The 16,013-nt window shown below is 46.7% G+C and overlaps 2 non-coding genes across 2 annotated transcripts; both read left to right on the forward strand.

Annotated features, from left to right (window-relative positions):
• The first annotated feature begins 11,391 nt into the window (after positions 1–11,391).
• trnae-cuc lies at positions 11,392–11,463 on the forward strand. The gene has a single exon. It is a non-coding gene; the product is annotated as a tRNA-Glu (tRNA).
• A 1,832-nt stretch (positions 11,464–13,295) lies between these two features.
• Positions 13,296–13,367, forward strand: trnae-cuc. The gene has a single exon. It is a non-coding gene; the product is annotated as a tRNA-Glu (tRNA).
• Positions 13,368–16,013: the final 2,646 nt, after the last annotated feature.

Here is a 16,013-nt window from a genome sequence, read left to right on the forward strand (position 1 = left end):
CCAAACTGTAGTATGGCTTTTTTATGGCGGTTTTGGAGCAGTAGCTTCTTCCTTGCTGAGCGGCCTCTCGGGGTATGTCGATATAGGACTCGTTTGCCTGTGGATATAGACCATTTTGTACCTGTTTCCTCCAGCATCTTCACAAGGTCCTTTGCTGTTGTTCGGGGATGGATTTGCACTTTTCGACCCAAAGTACGTTCATCTCTAGGAGAGAGAACGCGTCTCCTTCCTGAGCGGTATTACGCCTGCGTCATACCATGGTGTTTATACTTGCGTACTATTGTTTCTACAGATGAGCGAGGTACCTTCAGGCGTTTGGAAATTGCTCCCAAGGAGGAACCAGACTTGTGGAGGTCTACATTTTTTCTGAGGTCTTGCCTGATTTCCTTTGCTTTTCCCATGGAGTCAAGCAAAGAGGCACTGAGTTTGAAGGTAGGCCTTGAAATACATCTACAGGTACACCTCCAATTGACTCAAAGGATGTCAATTAGCCTATCAGAAGCTTCTAAAGCCATGACATCATTTTCGGGAATTTTACAAACTGTTTAAAGGCACAACCAACTTAGTGTATGTAAACTTCTGGCCCACTGAATTTGTGATACAGTGAATTATAAGTGAAATAATCCCAATGTAAACAATTGTTGGAAAAATGACTTGTGTCATGCACAAAGTAGATGTCCTAACCGTCTGCCAAAATGATCGTTTGTTAGCAAGAAATTTGTGGAGGGGTTGACAAACAGGTTTTAATGACTCCAGCCTAAGTGGATGGAAACTTACAACTTCAACTAAATGTACCATTTCAAACTGGGAAACGAATTGCACTGTAGTACCCTTCCCTGGTGGTCTAGTGGTTAGGATTCGGCGCTCTCACCGCCGCGGCCCGGGTTCGACTCCCGATTTCCACTGTAGTACCCTTCCCTGGTGGTTCGACTCCCAGTTCGACTCCTGATTTGCACTGTGCTACGCTTCCCTGGTGGTCTAGTGGTTAGGATTCGGCGCTCTCACCGCTGCGTCCCGGGCTCGATTCCCGGTCAGGGAACTACTCCTTTGCTACATGTTTACTTGTACAACCTGTCACAATAAATATAGAAGGTTATCGCACATATGTACCAGCACACACTTGGAACCGATTTGCACTGTAGTACCCTTCCCTGATGGTCTAGTGGTTAGGATTCGGTGCTCTCACCGCTGCGGCCCGGGTTAGATTCCCGGTCAGGGAACTACTCTTTTGCTACATGTTTACTTGTACAACCTGTCACAATGAATATAGGTTATCGCACATATGTACCAGCTCACACTGAGAACCGATTTGCACTGTATTATCCTTCCCTGGTGGTCTAGTGGTTAGGATTTGGCGCTCTCACCGCTGCAGCCCGGGTTTGATTCCCGGTCAGGGAAATAGTCTATGCTCCTTGTGCAACCTGTCACTATGAATTTAGTAGGTTGTCGCACATATGTACCACTTCAAATTGCAAACCGATTTGCCCTGCAGTGTCCTTCCCAGGTGTTCTAGTGGTGCACCAGACCCTCCTGCAGCAAAGCACCCCCACAACATGATGGTGTTCTTCGGCTTGAAAGCCTCCCCCTTTTCCCTCCAAACATAACAATGGTCATTATGGCCAAACAGTTCGATTTTTGTTTCATCAGACCAGAGGACATTTCTCCAAAAACTAGGATCTTTGTCCCCAAACTGTAGTATGGCTTTTTTATGGCGGTTTTGGAGCAGTAGCTTCTTCCTTGCAGAGCGGCCTCTCAGGGTATGTCGATATAGGACTCGTTTGCCTGTGGATATAGACCATTTTGTACCTGTTTCCTCCAGCATCTTCACAAGGTCCTTTGCTGTTGTTCTGGGATGGATTTGCACTTTTCGACCCAAAGTACGTTCATCTCTAGGAGAGAGAACGCGTCTCCTTCCTGAGCGGTATGACGCCTGCGTCATACCATGGTGTTTATACTTGCGTACTATTGTTTCTACAGATGAGCGAGGTACCTTCAGGCGTTTGGAAATTGCTCCCAAGGAGGAACCAGACTTGTGGAGGTCTACATTTTTTTCTGAGGTCTTGCCTGATTTTCTTTGCTTTTCAAAAGGAGTTAAGCAAAGAGACACTGAGTTTGAAGGTAGGCCTTGAAATACATCTACAGGTACACCTCCAATTGACTCAAAGGATGTCAATTAGCCTATCAGAAGCTTCTAAAGCCATGACATCATTTTCGGGAATTTTACAAACTGTTTAAAGGCACAGCCAACTTATTGTATGTAAACTTCTGGCCCACTGAATTTGTGATACAGTGAATTATAAGTGAAATAATCCCAATGTAAACAATTGATGGAAAAAAGACTTGTGTCATGCACAAAGTAGATGTCCGAACCGTCTGCCAAAACGATCGTTTGTTAGCAAGAAATGTGCGGAGGGGTTGACAAACCGGTTTTAATGACTCCAGCCTAAGTGGATGGAAACTTACGACTTCAACTATATGTACCATTTCAAAATGGGAAACGAATTGCACTGAAGTACCCTTCCCTGGTGGTCTAGTGGTTAGGATTCGGTGCTCTCACTGCCGCGGCTCGGGTTCGACTCCTGATTTCCACTGTAGTACCCTTCCCTGGTGGTTCGACTCCCAGTTCGACTCCTGATTTCCACTGTAGTACCCTTCCCTGGTGGTTCTACTCCCAGTTCGACTCCTGATTTGCACTGTAGTACCCTTCCCTAGTGGTCTACTACTCTTTTGCTACATGTTTACTTGTACAACCTGTCACAATGAATATAGAAGGTTATCGCACATATGTACCAGCTCACACTTGGAACCGATTTGCACTGTATTACCCTTCCCTGGTGGTCTAGTGGTTAGGATTTGGCGCTCTCAACGCTACGGCTGGGGTTCGATTCCTGGTCAGGGAACTACTCCTTTGCTACATGTTTACTTGTGCAACCTGTCACAATGAATATAGAAGGTTATCGCACATATGTACCAGCTCACACCGAGAACCGATTTGCACTCTATTATCCTTCCCTGGTGGTCTAGTGTTTAGGATTTGGCGCTCTCACTGCCGCGGCCCGGTTTCGATTCCCGGTCAGGGAAATAGTCTATGCTCCTTGTTTACTTGTGCAACCTGTTACTATGAATTTAGTAGGTTGTCGCACATATGTACCACTTCAAATTGCAAACCGATTTGCCCTGCAGTGTCCTTCCCAGGTGTTCTAGTGGTGCACCAGACCCTCCTGCAGCAAAGCACCCCCACAACATGATGGTGTTCTTCGGCTTGAAAGCCTCCCCCTTTTCCCTCCAAACATAACAATGGTCATTATGGCCAAACAGTTCGATTTTTGTTTCATCAGACCAGAGGACATTTCTCCAATAACTAGGATCTTTGTCCCCAAACTGTAGTATGGCTTTTTTATGGCGGTTTTGGAGCAGTAGCTTCTTCCTTGCTGAGCGGCCTCTCGGGGTATGTCGATATAGGACTCGTTTGCCTGTGGATATAGACCATTTTGTACCTGTTTCCTCCAGCATCTTCACAAGGTCCTTTGCTGTTGTTAAGGGATGGATTTGCACTTTTCGACTCAAAGTACGTTCATCTCTAGGAGAGAGAACGCGTCTCCTTCCTGAGCGGTATGACGCCTGCGTCATACCATGGTGTTTATACTTGCGTACTATTGTTTCTACAGATGAGCGAGGTACCTTCAGGCGTTTGGAAATTGCTCCCAAGGAGGAACCAGACTTGTGGAGGTCTACATTTTTTTCTGAGGTCTTGCCTGATTTTCTTTGCTTTTCAAAAGGAGTTAAGCAAAGAGACACTGAGTTTGAAGGTAGGCCTTGAAATACATCTACAGGTACACCTCCAATTGACTCAAAGGATGTCAATTAGCCTATCAGAAGCTTCTAAAGCCATGACATCATTTTCGGGAATTTTACAAACTGTTTAAAGGCACAGCCAACTCATTGTATGTAAACTTCTGGCCCACTGAATTTGTGATACAGTGAATTATAAGTGAAATAATCCCAATGTAAACAATTGTTGGAAAAATGACTTGTGTCATGCACAAAGTAGATGTCCTAACCGTCTGCCAAAACGATCGTTTGTTAGCAAGAAATGTGGGGAGGGGTTGACAAACAGGTTTTAATGACTCCAGCCTAAGTGGATGGAAACTTACGACTTCAACTATATGTACCATTTCAAACTGGGAAACGAATTGCACTGAAGTACCCTTCCCTGGTGGTCTAGTGGTTAGGATTCGGCGCTCTCACTGCCGCGGCCCGGGTTCGATTCCTGATTTCCACTGTAGTACCCTTCCCTGGTGGTTCGACTCCCAGTTCGACTCCTGATTTCCACTGTAGTACCCTTTCCTGGTGGTTCTACTCCCAGTTCGACTCCCGATTTGCACTGTAGTACCCTTCCCTAGTGGTCTACTACTCTTTTGCTACATGTTTACTTGTACAACCTGTCACAATGAATATAGAAGGTTATCGCACATATGTACCAGCTCACACTTGGAACCGATTTGCACTGTATTACCCTTCCCTGGTGGTCTAGTGGTTAGGATTCGGCGCTCTCACCGCCGTGGCCCGGTTTCGATTCCCGGTCAGGGAACTACTCTATTGCTACATGTTTACTTGTACAACCTGTCACAATGAATATAGAAGGTTATCACACATATGTACCAGCTCACACTGAGAACCGAGTTGCACTGTATTATCCTTCCCTGGTGGTCTAATGGTTAGGATTCTGCGCTCTCACCGCCGTGGCCCGGGTTCGATTCCCGGTCAGGGAAAAAGTCTATGCTCACTTTTTACTTGTGCAACCTGTCACTATGAATTTAGTAGGTTGTCGCACATATGTACCACTTCAAATTGCAAACCGATTTGCCCTGCAGTGTCCTTCCCAGGTGTTCTAGTGGTGCACCAGACTCTCCTGCAGCAAAGCACCCCCACAACATGATGGTGTTCTTCGGCTTGAAAGCCTCCCCCTTTTCCCTCCAAACATAACAATGGTCATTATGGCCAAACAGTTCGATTTTTGTTTCATCAGACCAGAGGACATTTCTCCAAAAACTAGGACCTTTTCGATTCCCGGTCAGGGAACTACTCTATTGCTACATGTTTACTTGTACAACCTGTCACAATGAATATAGAAGATTATCGCACATATGTACCAGCTCACACTTGGAACCGATTTGCACTGTAGTACCCTTCTCTGGTGGTCTAGTGGTTAGGATTCGGCGCAAAAACTAGGTTATTGCAAAAACTAGGATCTTTGTCCCCAAACTGTAGTATGGCTTTTTTATGGCGGTTTTGGAGCAGTAGCTTCTTCCTTGCTGAGCGGCCTCTCGGGGTATGTCGATATAGGACTCGTTTGCCTGTGGATATAGACCATTTTGTACCTGTTTCCTCCAGCATCTTCACAAGGTCCTTTGCTGTTGTTCTGGGATGGATTTGCACTTTTCGACCCAAAGTACGTTCATCTCTAGGAGAGAGAACGCGTCTCCTTCCTGAGCGGTATGACGCCTGCGTCATACCATGCTGTTTATACTTGCGTACTATTGTTTCTACAGATGAGCGAGGTACCTTCAGGCGTTTGGAAATTGCTCCCAAGGAGGAACCAGACTTGTGGAGGTCTACATTTTTTTCGATTTTTGTTTCATCAGACCAGAGGACATTTCTCCAAAAACTAGGATCTTTGTCCCCAAACTGTTGTATGGCTTTTTTATGGCGGTTTTGGAGCAGTAGCTTCTTCCTTGCTGAGCGGCCTCTCGGGGTATGTCGATATAGGACTCGTTTGCCTGTGGATATAGACCATTTTGTACCTGTTTCCTCCAGCATCTTCACAAGGTCCTTTGCTGTTGTTCTGGGATGGATTTGCACTTTTCGACCCAAAGTACGTTCATCTCTAGGAGAGAGAACGCGTCTCCTTCCTGAGCGGTATGACGCCTGCGTCATACCATGCTGTTTATACTTGCGTACTATTGTTTCTACAGATGAGCGAGGTACCTTCAGGCGTTTGGAAATTGCTCCCAAGGAGGAACCAGACTTGTGGAGGTCTACATTTTTTTCGATTTTTGTTTCATCAGACCAGAGGACATTTCTCCAAAAACTAGGATCTTTGTCCCCAAACTGTTGTATGGCTTTTTTATGGCGGTTTTGGAGCAGTAGCTTCTTCCTTGCTGAGCGGCCTCTCGGGGTATGTCGATATAGGACTCGTTTGCCTGTGGATATAGACCATTTTGTACCTGTTTCCTCCAGCATCTTCACAAGGTCCTTTGCTTTTGTTCTGGGATGGATTTGCACTTTTCGACCCAAAGTACGTTCATCTCTAGGAGAGAGAACGCGTCTCCTTCCTGAGCGGTATGACGCCTGCGTGGTCCCATGGTGTTTATACTTGCGTACTATTGTTTCTACAGATGAGCGAGGTACCTTCAGGCGTTTGGACACATAAACTACTGCAGCATAAATACTGGAGGCTGAGACAGGAGGGGTCAGGAGACACTGTGGCCCCATCCGAGGACACCCCCGGACAGGGCCAAACAGGAAGGATATAACCCCACCCACTTTGCCAAAGCACAGCCCCCACACCACTAGAGGGAAATCTTCAACCACCAACTTACCATCCTGAGACAAGGCCGAGTATAGCCCACAAAGATCTCCGACACGGTACAACCCAAGGGGGGAAACCCAGACAGGCCGACCACAACAGTGAATCAACCCACCCAGGTGACGCACCCCCAGGGACGGCACGAGAGAGCCCCAGCAAGCCAGTGACTCAGCCCCGTAACAGGGTTAGAGGCAGAGAATCCCAGTGGAAAAAGGGGAACCGGCCAGGCAGAGACAGCAAGGGCGGTTCGTTGCTCCAGAGCCTTTCCGTTCACCTTCCCACTCCTTGGCCAGACTACACTCAATCATATGACCCACTGAAGAGATGAGTCTTCAGTAAAGACTTAAAGGTTGAGACCGAGTTTGCGTCTCTGACATGGGTAGGCAGACCGTTCCATAAAAATGGAGCTCTATAGGAGAAAGCCCTGCCTCCAGCTGTTTGCTTAGAAATTCTAGGGACAATTAGGAGGCCTGCGTCTTGTGACCGTAGCGTACGTATAGGTATGTACGGCAGGACCAAATCAGAGAGGTAGGTAGGAGCAAGCCCATGTAATGCTTTGTAGGTTAGCAGTAAAACCTTGAAATCAGCCCTTGCTTTGACAGGAAGCCAGTGTAGAGAGGCTAGCACTGGAGTAATATGATCAAATTTTTGGTTCTAGTCAGGATTCTAGCAGCCGTATTTAGCACTAACTGAAGTTTATTTAGTGCTTTATCCGGGTAGCCGGAAAATAGAGCATTGCAGTAGTCTAACCTAGAAGTGACAAAAGCATGGATTAATTTTTCTGCATCATTTTTGGACAGAAAGTTTCTGATTTTTGCAATGTTACGTAGATGGAAAAAAGCTGTCCTCGAAATGGTCTTGATATGTTCTTCAAAAGAGAGATCAGGGTCCAGAGTAACGCCGAGGTCCTTCACAGTTTTATTTGAGACGACTGTACAACCATTAAGATTAATTGTCAGATTCAACAGAAGATCTCTTTGTTTCTTGGGACCTAGAACAAGCATCTCTGTTTTGTCCGAGTTTAATAGTAGAAAGTTTGCAGCCATCCACTTCCTTATGTCTGAAACACATGCTTCTAGCGAGGGCAATTTTGGTGCTTCACCATGTTTCATTGAAATGTACAGCTGTGTGTCATCCGCATAGCAGTGAAAGTTTACATTATGTTTTCGAATAACATCCCCAAGAGGTAAAATATATAGTGAAAACAATAGTGGTCCTAAAACAGAACCTTGAGGAACACCGAAATGTACAGTTGATTTGTCAGAGGACAAACCATTCACAGAGACAAACTGATATCTTTCCGACAGATAAGACCTAAACCAGGCCAGAACATGTCCGTGTAGACCAATTTGGGTTTCCAATCTCTCCAAAAGAATGTGGTGATCGATGGTATCAAAAGCAGCACTAAGGTCTAGGAGCACGAGGACAGATGCAGAGCCTCGGTCCGATGCCATCAAAATGTCATTTACCACCTTCACAAGTGCCGTCTCAGTGCTATGATGGGGTCTAAAACCAGACTGAAGCATTTCGTATACATTGTTTGTCTTCAGGAAGGCAGTGAGTTGCTGCGCAACAGCCTTCTCTAAAATCTTTGAGAGGAATGGAAGATTCGATATAGGCCGATAGTTTTTTATATTTTCTGGGTCAAGGTTTGGCTTTTTCAAGAGAGGCTTTATTACTGCCACTTTTAGTGAGTTTGGTACACATCCAGTGGATAGAGAGCCGTTTATTATGTTCAACATAGGAGGGCCAAGCACAGGAAGCAGCTCTTTCAGTAGTTTAGTTGGAATAGGGTCCAGTATACAGCTTGAAGGTTTAGAGGCCATGATTATTTTCATCATTGTGTCAAGAGATATAGTACTAAAACACTTGAGCGTCTCTCTTGATCCTAGGTCCTGGCAGAGTTGTGCAGACTCAGGACAACTGAGGTTTGGAGGAATACGCAGGTTTAAAGAGGAGTCCGTAATTTGCTTTCTAATAATCATAATCTTTTCCTCAAAGAAGTTCATGAATTTATCACTGCTAAAGTGCAAGTCATCCTCTCTTGGGGAATGCTGCTTTTTAGTTAGCTTTGACACAGTATCAAAAAGGAATTTCGGATTGTTCTTATTTTCCTCAATTAAGTTAGAAAAATAGGATGATCGAGCAGCAGTAAGGGCTCTTCGGTACTGCACGGTACCATCCTTCCAAGCTAGTCGGAAGACTTCCAGTTTGGTGTGGCGCCATTTCCGTTCCAATTTTCTGAAGCTTGCTTCAGAGCTCGGGTATTTTCTGTGTACCATGGAGCTAGTTTCTTATGAGACATTTTTTTAGTTTTTAGGGGTGCAACTGCATCTAGGGTATTGCGCAAGGTTAAATTGAGATCCTCAGTTAGGTGGTTAACGGATTTTTGTCCTCTGGCGGCCTTGGGTAGGCAGAGGGAGTCTGGAAGGGCATCAAGGAATCTTTGTGTTGTCTGTGAATTTATAGCACGACTTTTGATGTTCCTTGGTTGGGGTCTGAGCAGATTATTTGTTGCAATTGCAAACGTAATAAAATGGTGGTCTGATAGTCCAGGATTATGAGGAAAAACATTAAGATCCACAACATTTATTCCATGGGACAAAACTAGGTCCAGCGTATGACTGTGAGAGTGAGTGGGTCCAGAGACATGTTGGACAAAACCCACTGAGTCGATGATGGCTCCAAAAGCCTTTTGGAGTGGGTCTGTGGACTTTTCCATGTGAATATTAAAGTCACCAAAGATTAGAATATTATCTGCAATGACTACAAGGTCTGATAGGAATTCAGGGAACTCAGTGAGAAACGCTGTATATGGCCCAGGAGGCCTGTAAACAGTAGCTATAAAAAGTGATTGAGTAGGCTGCATAGATTTCATGACTAGAAGCTCAAAAGACGAAAACGTCATTTTTTTTTTTTTTTGTAAATTGAAATTTGCTATCGTAAATGTTAGCAACACCTCCGCCTTTGCGGGATGCACGGGGGATATGGTCACTAGTGTAGCCAGGAGGTGAGGCCTCATTTAACACAGTAAATTCATCAGGCTTAAGCCATGTTTCAGTCAGGCCAATCACATCAAGATTATGATCAGTGATTAGTTCATTGACTATAATTGCCTTTGAAGTAAGGGATCTAACATTAAGTAGCCCTATTTTGAGATGTGAGGTATCATGATCTCTTTCAGTAATGACAGGAATGGAGGTGGTCTTTATCCTAGTGAGATTGCTAAGGCGAACACCGCCATGTTTAGTTTTGCCCAACCCAGGTCGAGGCACAGACACGGTCTCAATGGTGATAGCTGAGCTGACTACACTAACTATGCTAGTGGCAGACTCCACTATGCTGGCAGGCTGGCTAATAGCCTGCTGCCTGGCCTGCACCCTATTTCATTGTGGAGCTAGAGGAGTTAGAGCCCGGTCTATGTTGGCAGATAAGATGAGAGCACCCCTCCAGCTAGGATGGAGTCCGTCACTCCTCAGCAGGTCAGGCTTGGTCCTGTTTGTGGGCGAGTCCCAGAAAGAGGGCCAATTATCTACAAATTCTATCTTTTGGGAGGGGCAGAAAACAGTTTTCAACCAGCGATTGAGTTGTGAGACTCTGCTGTAGAGCTCATCACTCCCCCTAACTGGGAGGGGGCCAGAGACAATTACTCGATGCCGACACATCTTTCTAGCTGATATGCACGCAGAAGCTATGTTGCGCTTGGTGATCTCTGACTGTTTCATCCTAACATCGTTGGTGCCGACGTGGATAACAATATCTCTATACTCTCTACACTCGCCAGTTTTAGCTTTAGCCAGCACCATCTTCAGATTAGCCTTAACGTCGGTAGCCCTGCCCCCGGGTAAACAGTGTATGATCGCTGGATGATTCGCTTTAAGTCTAATACTGCGGGTAATGGAGTCGCCAATGACTAGAGTTTTCAATTTGTCAGAGCTAATGGTGGGAAGCTTCGGCGTCTCAGACCCCGTAACGGGAGGAGTAGAGACCAGAGAAGACTCGGCCTCTGACACCGACCCGCTGCTTAATGGGGAGAACCGGTTGAAAGTTTCTGTCTGCTGAATGAGCGACACCGGTTGAGCGTTCCTACAGCATTTCCTTCCAGAAACCGTGAGAAAGTTGTCCGGCTGCGGGGACTGTGCCAGGGGATTTATACTACTATCTGTACTTACTGGTGGCACAGACGCTGTTTCATCCTTTCCTACACTGAAATTACCCTTGCCTAACGATTGCGTCTGAAGCTGGGCTTGCAGTACAGCTATCCTCGCCGTAAGGCGAGCACAGCGGCTGCAATTAGAAGGCATCATGTTAATGTTACTACTTAGCTTCGGCTGTTGGAGGTCCTGACGAATCGTGTCCAGATAAAGCGTCCGGAGTGAAAAAGTCGAGGAAAAAATAAATATATGAACGGTAATTAAAAAGTGAAACCCGTAAAGTTGTCAGGTAGCAAAATAGGTTGGCAACAAAACGCACAGCAATTTGAAAACAAGCCTGCAAGTTGTGACCGGAAATGACGTCTGTGATGACAGATGAAGAGAGGTTGGGGCAGACAATGAATACAGAAGGTTATCGCACATATGTACCAGCTCACAATTGGAACCGATTTGCACTGTTGTACCCTTCCCTGGTGGTCTAGTGGTTAGGATTCAGCGCTCTCACCGCCGCGGCCCGGTTTCGATTCCCGGTCAGGGACCTACTCTTTTGCTACATGTTTACTTGTGCAACCTGTCACAATGAATATAGAAGGTTATCGCACATATGTACCAGCTCACACTGGGAACCGATTTGAACTGTAGTACCCTTCCCTGGTGGTCTAGTGGTTAGGATTCGGTGCTCTCACCGCCGCGGCCCGGGTTCGATTCCCGGTCAGGGAAATAGTCTATTCTCCTTGTTTACTTGTGCAACCTGTCACTATGAATTTAGTAGGTTGTCGCACATATTTTTTTCTTTTGGAAAAGTTTTATTTTCACAATTGCTTAAAAAAAAACAGCTCATACATTCATTTAATCATTTATACACATAAAAACGGCAACAAGGCATAAAACACAGCATTTGAATTTACATTTAAATTTGTTAAAAGTACGTGTTGTTAAAACCAATGACAACAACTATGAATAAAAGTACTTTCTTTGTAAAAGGAAATCTGTAAAAGCCATTTAAAATGTGTACGAAATGATTCAACAAAGATAAAACATTTTTAAGACGTTAGAAACATGTTAAAAAGTCACTTTGTTAAAAGGCTGTCTTCAATCGCTTGTACAGGAGCGGGGTGAGTCCTTATCAAACTCGCCTCATCCTGCTCTCCCGAATAGACCATCGTCCTGTCCTTTGGGGCCCAGAGGAGATCCCTCCCCTAGGTGCATCGCCCTAGGCGCCGCAGCGCTGTCAGGCCGTGGCCGCCGGGACCTAGGGTGTTGTGGGGGACCCTTCGCCTGGGGTCGAGGCCCCCTTCCGTTCGTACCACCCCAGGGCTTCCGTGGCTACCATGGCCACTGCCTGGGGGTGGTCTCTACGCTTTTTGCTACCAGCAGGTTACGGGAGGACCACAGTGCTTCCTTCAGACACGTGAGGGTGGGCCAGAACTTGGTGAAGGCCTTCGGTGGAATGGGCCTTCGGCCCACCCCGTACAGCACGAGCTGAGGTGTTAGGTCCTCCCCTGCTGGCAGACACGAGGTGATCAGGGGGCCTGCTTCCTTCCACAGGTCCCTGGCGGCTCTGCACTCCCAGAGCATGTGCCTCACCGACTCTTCTTGGCTGCAGCCCGGTCGGGGCACGCGGATGTCCTCGCCATGCCCCGTGAGTGCATAACGGCCCTGACCGGGAGGATATCGTGGGCGACCATCCAGGACAGGTCCCGATGCCGATTCAGGAGAGCAGGATGGGCCACGTTGCGCCAGACCGTTGTGGGCTCGCCTATAGCGAGCCCGCGCACTGGACATACTGGTTCCCGCTCCTGCACAAGAGAGAGAAGAGAGCGGTGTTTAGTTAAAACCGTGACTGCTTCCTTTTCCAGTTTAAAATGTCTTAAAATTTTCTGGAGCTGGAAGTAGTGGGTGGGGAGCAGGAAAGAGACTGGGGCTCGCAGGTCGACTGGGATCAGCCTCAGTGTCCTGAGGTAAGATCCCAGCCAGAACCGTGCGAGGGCCTGTGTCTTGTTATTGACCGGGGAGGTGGCAAGAGTCAGATGTAATGCTGTGTAGCGGCTGCCCAGGAACAAGTAGAGGTCAGGCAAGCCTTTCCCCCCCTTGGACCTGGGCCTCTTGACCACCTCCCTCCTCAGCCTCTCCCACTTGCTTCCCCACAGAAAGTAGAAGAGCATCCGCTCCAGGGCTAAAATACTCCTTCGGGGGGGGATAAAAACAGAACTGATTAGTAAAAGCACAGGTAAAATCACAGCTTTGATGATTAAAACCTTGCCCTCAAAAGTCAACTGTCGTAGTCCCCAAAAACCCAGTCTCTGTCTTACTGTCCCGAGGATCCCACTCCAGTTCCCACACTGGGAACCGATTTGCACTGTAGTACCCTTCCCTGGTGGTCTAGTGGTTAGGATTCGGCGCTCTCACCGCCACGTCCAGGTTTTGATTCCCGGTCAGGGAACTACTCTTTTGCTACATGTTTACTTGTACAACCTGTCACAATGAATATAGAAGGTTATTGCACATATGTACCAGCTCACACTTGGAACCGATTTGCACTGTCGTACCCTTCCCTGGTGGTCTAGTGGTTAGGATTCGGCGCTCTCACCGCCGCGGCCCGGGTTCGATTCCCGGTCAGGGAACTACTCTTTTGCTACATCTTTACTTCTACAACCTGTCACAATGAATATAGAAGGTTATCGCACATATGTACCAGCTCACACTGAGAACCAATTTTCACTGTATTATCCTTCCCTGGTGGTCTAGTGGTTAGGATTCGGCGCTCTCACCGCTGTGGCTCGGGTTCGATTCCCGGTCAGGGAAATAGTCTATGCTCCTTGTTTACTTGTGCAACCTGTCACTATGAATTTAGTAGGTTGTCGCACATATGTACCACTTCAAATTGCAAACCGATTTGCCCTGCAGTGTCCTTCCCAGGTGTTCTAGTGGTGCACCATACCCTCCTGCAGCAAAGCACCCCCACAACATGATGGTGTTCTTCGGCTTGAAAGCCTCCCCCTTCTCCCTCCAAACATAACAATGGTCATTATGGCCAAACAGTTCGATTTTTGTTTCATCAGACCAGAAGACATTTCTCCAAAAACTAGGATCTTTGTCCCCAAACTGTAGTATGGCTTTTTTATGGCGGTTTTGGAGCAGTAGCTTCTTCCTTGATGAGCGGCCTCTCGGGGTATGTCGATATAGGACTCGTTTGCCTGTGGATATAGACCATTTTGTACCTGTTTCCTCCAGCATCTTCACAAGGTCCTTTGCTTTTGTTCTGGGATGGATTTGCACTTTTCGACCCAAAGTACGTTCATCTCTAGGAGAGAGAACGCGTCTCCTTCCTGAGCGGTATGACGCCTGCGTGGTCCCATGGTGTTTATACTTGCGTACTATTGTTTCTACAGATGAGCGAGGTACCTTCAGGCGTTTGGAAATTGCTCCCAAGGAGGAACCAGACTTGTGGAGATCTAAAATTTTTTCTGAGGTCTTGGCTGATTTCCTTTGCTTTTCCAATGGAGTCAAGCAAAGAGGCACTGAGTTTGAAGGTAGGCCTTGAAATACATCTACAGGTACACCTCCAATTGACTCAAAGGATGTCAATTAGCCTATCAGAAGCTTCTAAAGCCATGACATCATTTTCGGGAATTTTACAAACTGTTTAAAGGCACAGCCAACTTAGTGTATGTAAACTTCTGGCCCACTGAATTTGTGATACAGTGAATTATAAGTGAAATAATCCCTCTGTAAACAATTGTTGGAAAAATTACTTGTGTCATGCACAAAGCAGATGTCCTAACCGACTGCCAAAACTATCTTTTGTTAGCAAGTAATGTGTGGAGGGGTTGACAAACAGGTTTTAATGACTCCAGCCAAAGTGGATGGAAATTTACGACTTCAACTATATGTACCATTTCAAACTGGGAAACGAATTAAACTGTAGTACCCTTCCCTGGTGGTCTAGTGGTTAGGATTCGGCGCTCTCACCGCCGCGTCCCGGGTTTGATTCCTGGTCAGGGAACTACTCTTTTGCTACATGTTTACTTGTACAACCTGTCACAATGAATACAGAAGGTTATCGCACATATGTACCAGCTCACAATTGGAACCGATTTGCACTGTCGTACCCTTCCCTGGTGGTCTAGTTGTTAGGATTCGGCGCTCTCACCGCCGCGGCCCGGTTTCGATTCCCGGTCAGGGACCTACTCTTTTGCTACATGTTTACTTGTGCAACCTGTCACAATGAATGTAGAAGGTTATCGCACATATGTACCAGCTCACACTGGGAACCGATTTGCACTGTAGCACCCTTCCCTGGTGGTCTAGTGGTTAGGATTTGGCACTCTCACTGCCGCGGCTCGGGTTCGATTCCCGGTCAGGGAAATAGTCTATTCTCCTTGTTTACTTGTGCAACCTGTCACTATGAATTTAGTAGGTTGTCGCACATATTTTTTTCTTTTGGAAAAGTTTTATTTTCATAATTGCTTTAAAAAAAACAGCTCATACATTCATTTAATCATTTATACACATAAAAACGGCAACAAGGCATAAAACACAGCATTTGAATTTACATTTAAATTTGTTAAAAGTACGTGTTGTTAAAACCAATGACAACAACTATGAATAAAAGTACTTTCTTTGTAAAAAGAAATCTGTAAAAGCCATTTAAAATGTGTACGAAATGATTCAACAAAGATAAAACATTTTTAAGACGTTAGAAACATGTTAAAAAGTCACTTTGTTAAAAGGCTGTCTTCAATCGCTTGTACAGGAGCGGGGTGAGTCCTTATCAAACTCGCCTCATCCTGCTCTCCCGAATAGACCATCGTCCCGTCCTTTGGGGCCCAGAGGAGATCCCTCCCCTAGGTGCATCGCCCTAGGCGCCGCAGCGCTGTCAGGCCGTGGCCGCCGGGACCTAGGGTGTTGTGGGGGACCCTTCGCCTGGGGTCGAGGCCCCCTTCCGTTCGTACCACCCCAGGGCTTCCGTGGCTACCATGGCCACTGCCTGGGGGTGGTCTCTACGCTTTTTGCTACCAGCAGGTTACGGGAGGACCACAGTGCTTCCTTCAGACACGTGAGGGTGGGCCAGAACTTGGTGAAGGCCTTCGGTGGAATGGGCCTTTGGCCCACCCCGTACAGCACGAGCTGAGGTGTTAGGTCCTCCCCTGCTGGCAGACACGAGGTGATCAGGGGGCCTGCTTCCTTCCACAGGTCCCTGGCGGCTCTGCACTCCCAGAGCATGTGCCTCACCGACTCTTCTTGGCTGCAGCCCGGTCGGGGGCACG

The sequence above is a fragment of the Oncorhynchus gorbuscha genome, unplaced genomic scaffold (assembly GCF_021184085.1).
Source record: "Oncorhynchus gorbuscha isolate QuinsamMale2020 ecotype Even-year unplaced genomic scaffold, OgorEven_v1.0 Un_scaffold_3253, whole genome shotgun sequence".
Classification (NCBI taxonomy): domain Eukaryota; kingdom Metazoa; phylum Chordata; class Actinopteri; order Salmoniformes; family Salmonidae; genus Oncorhynchus; species Oncorhynchus gorbuscha.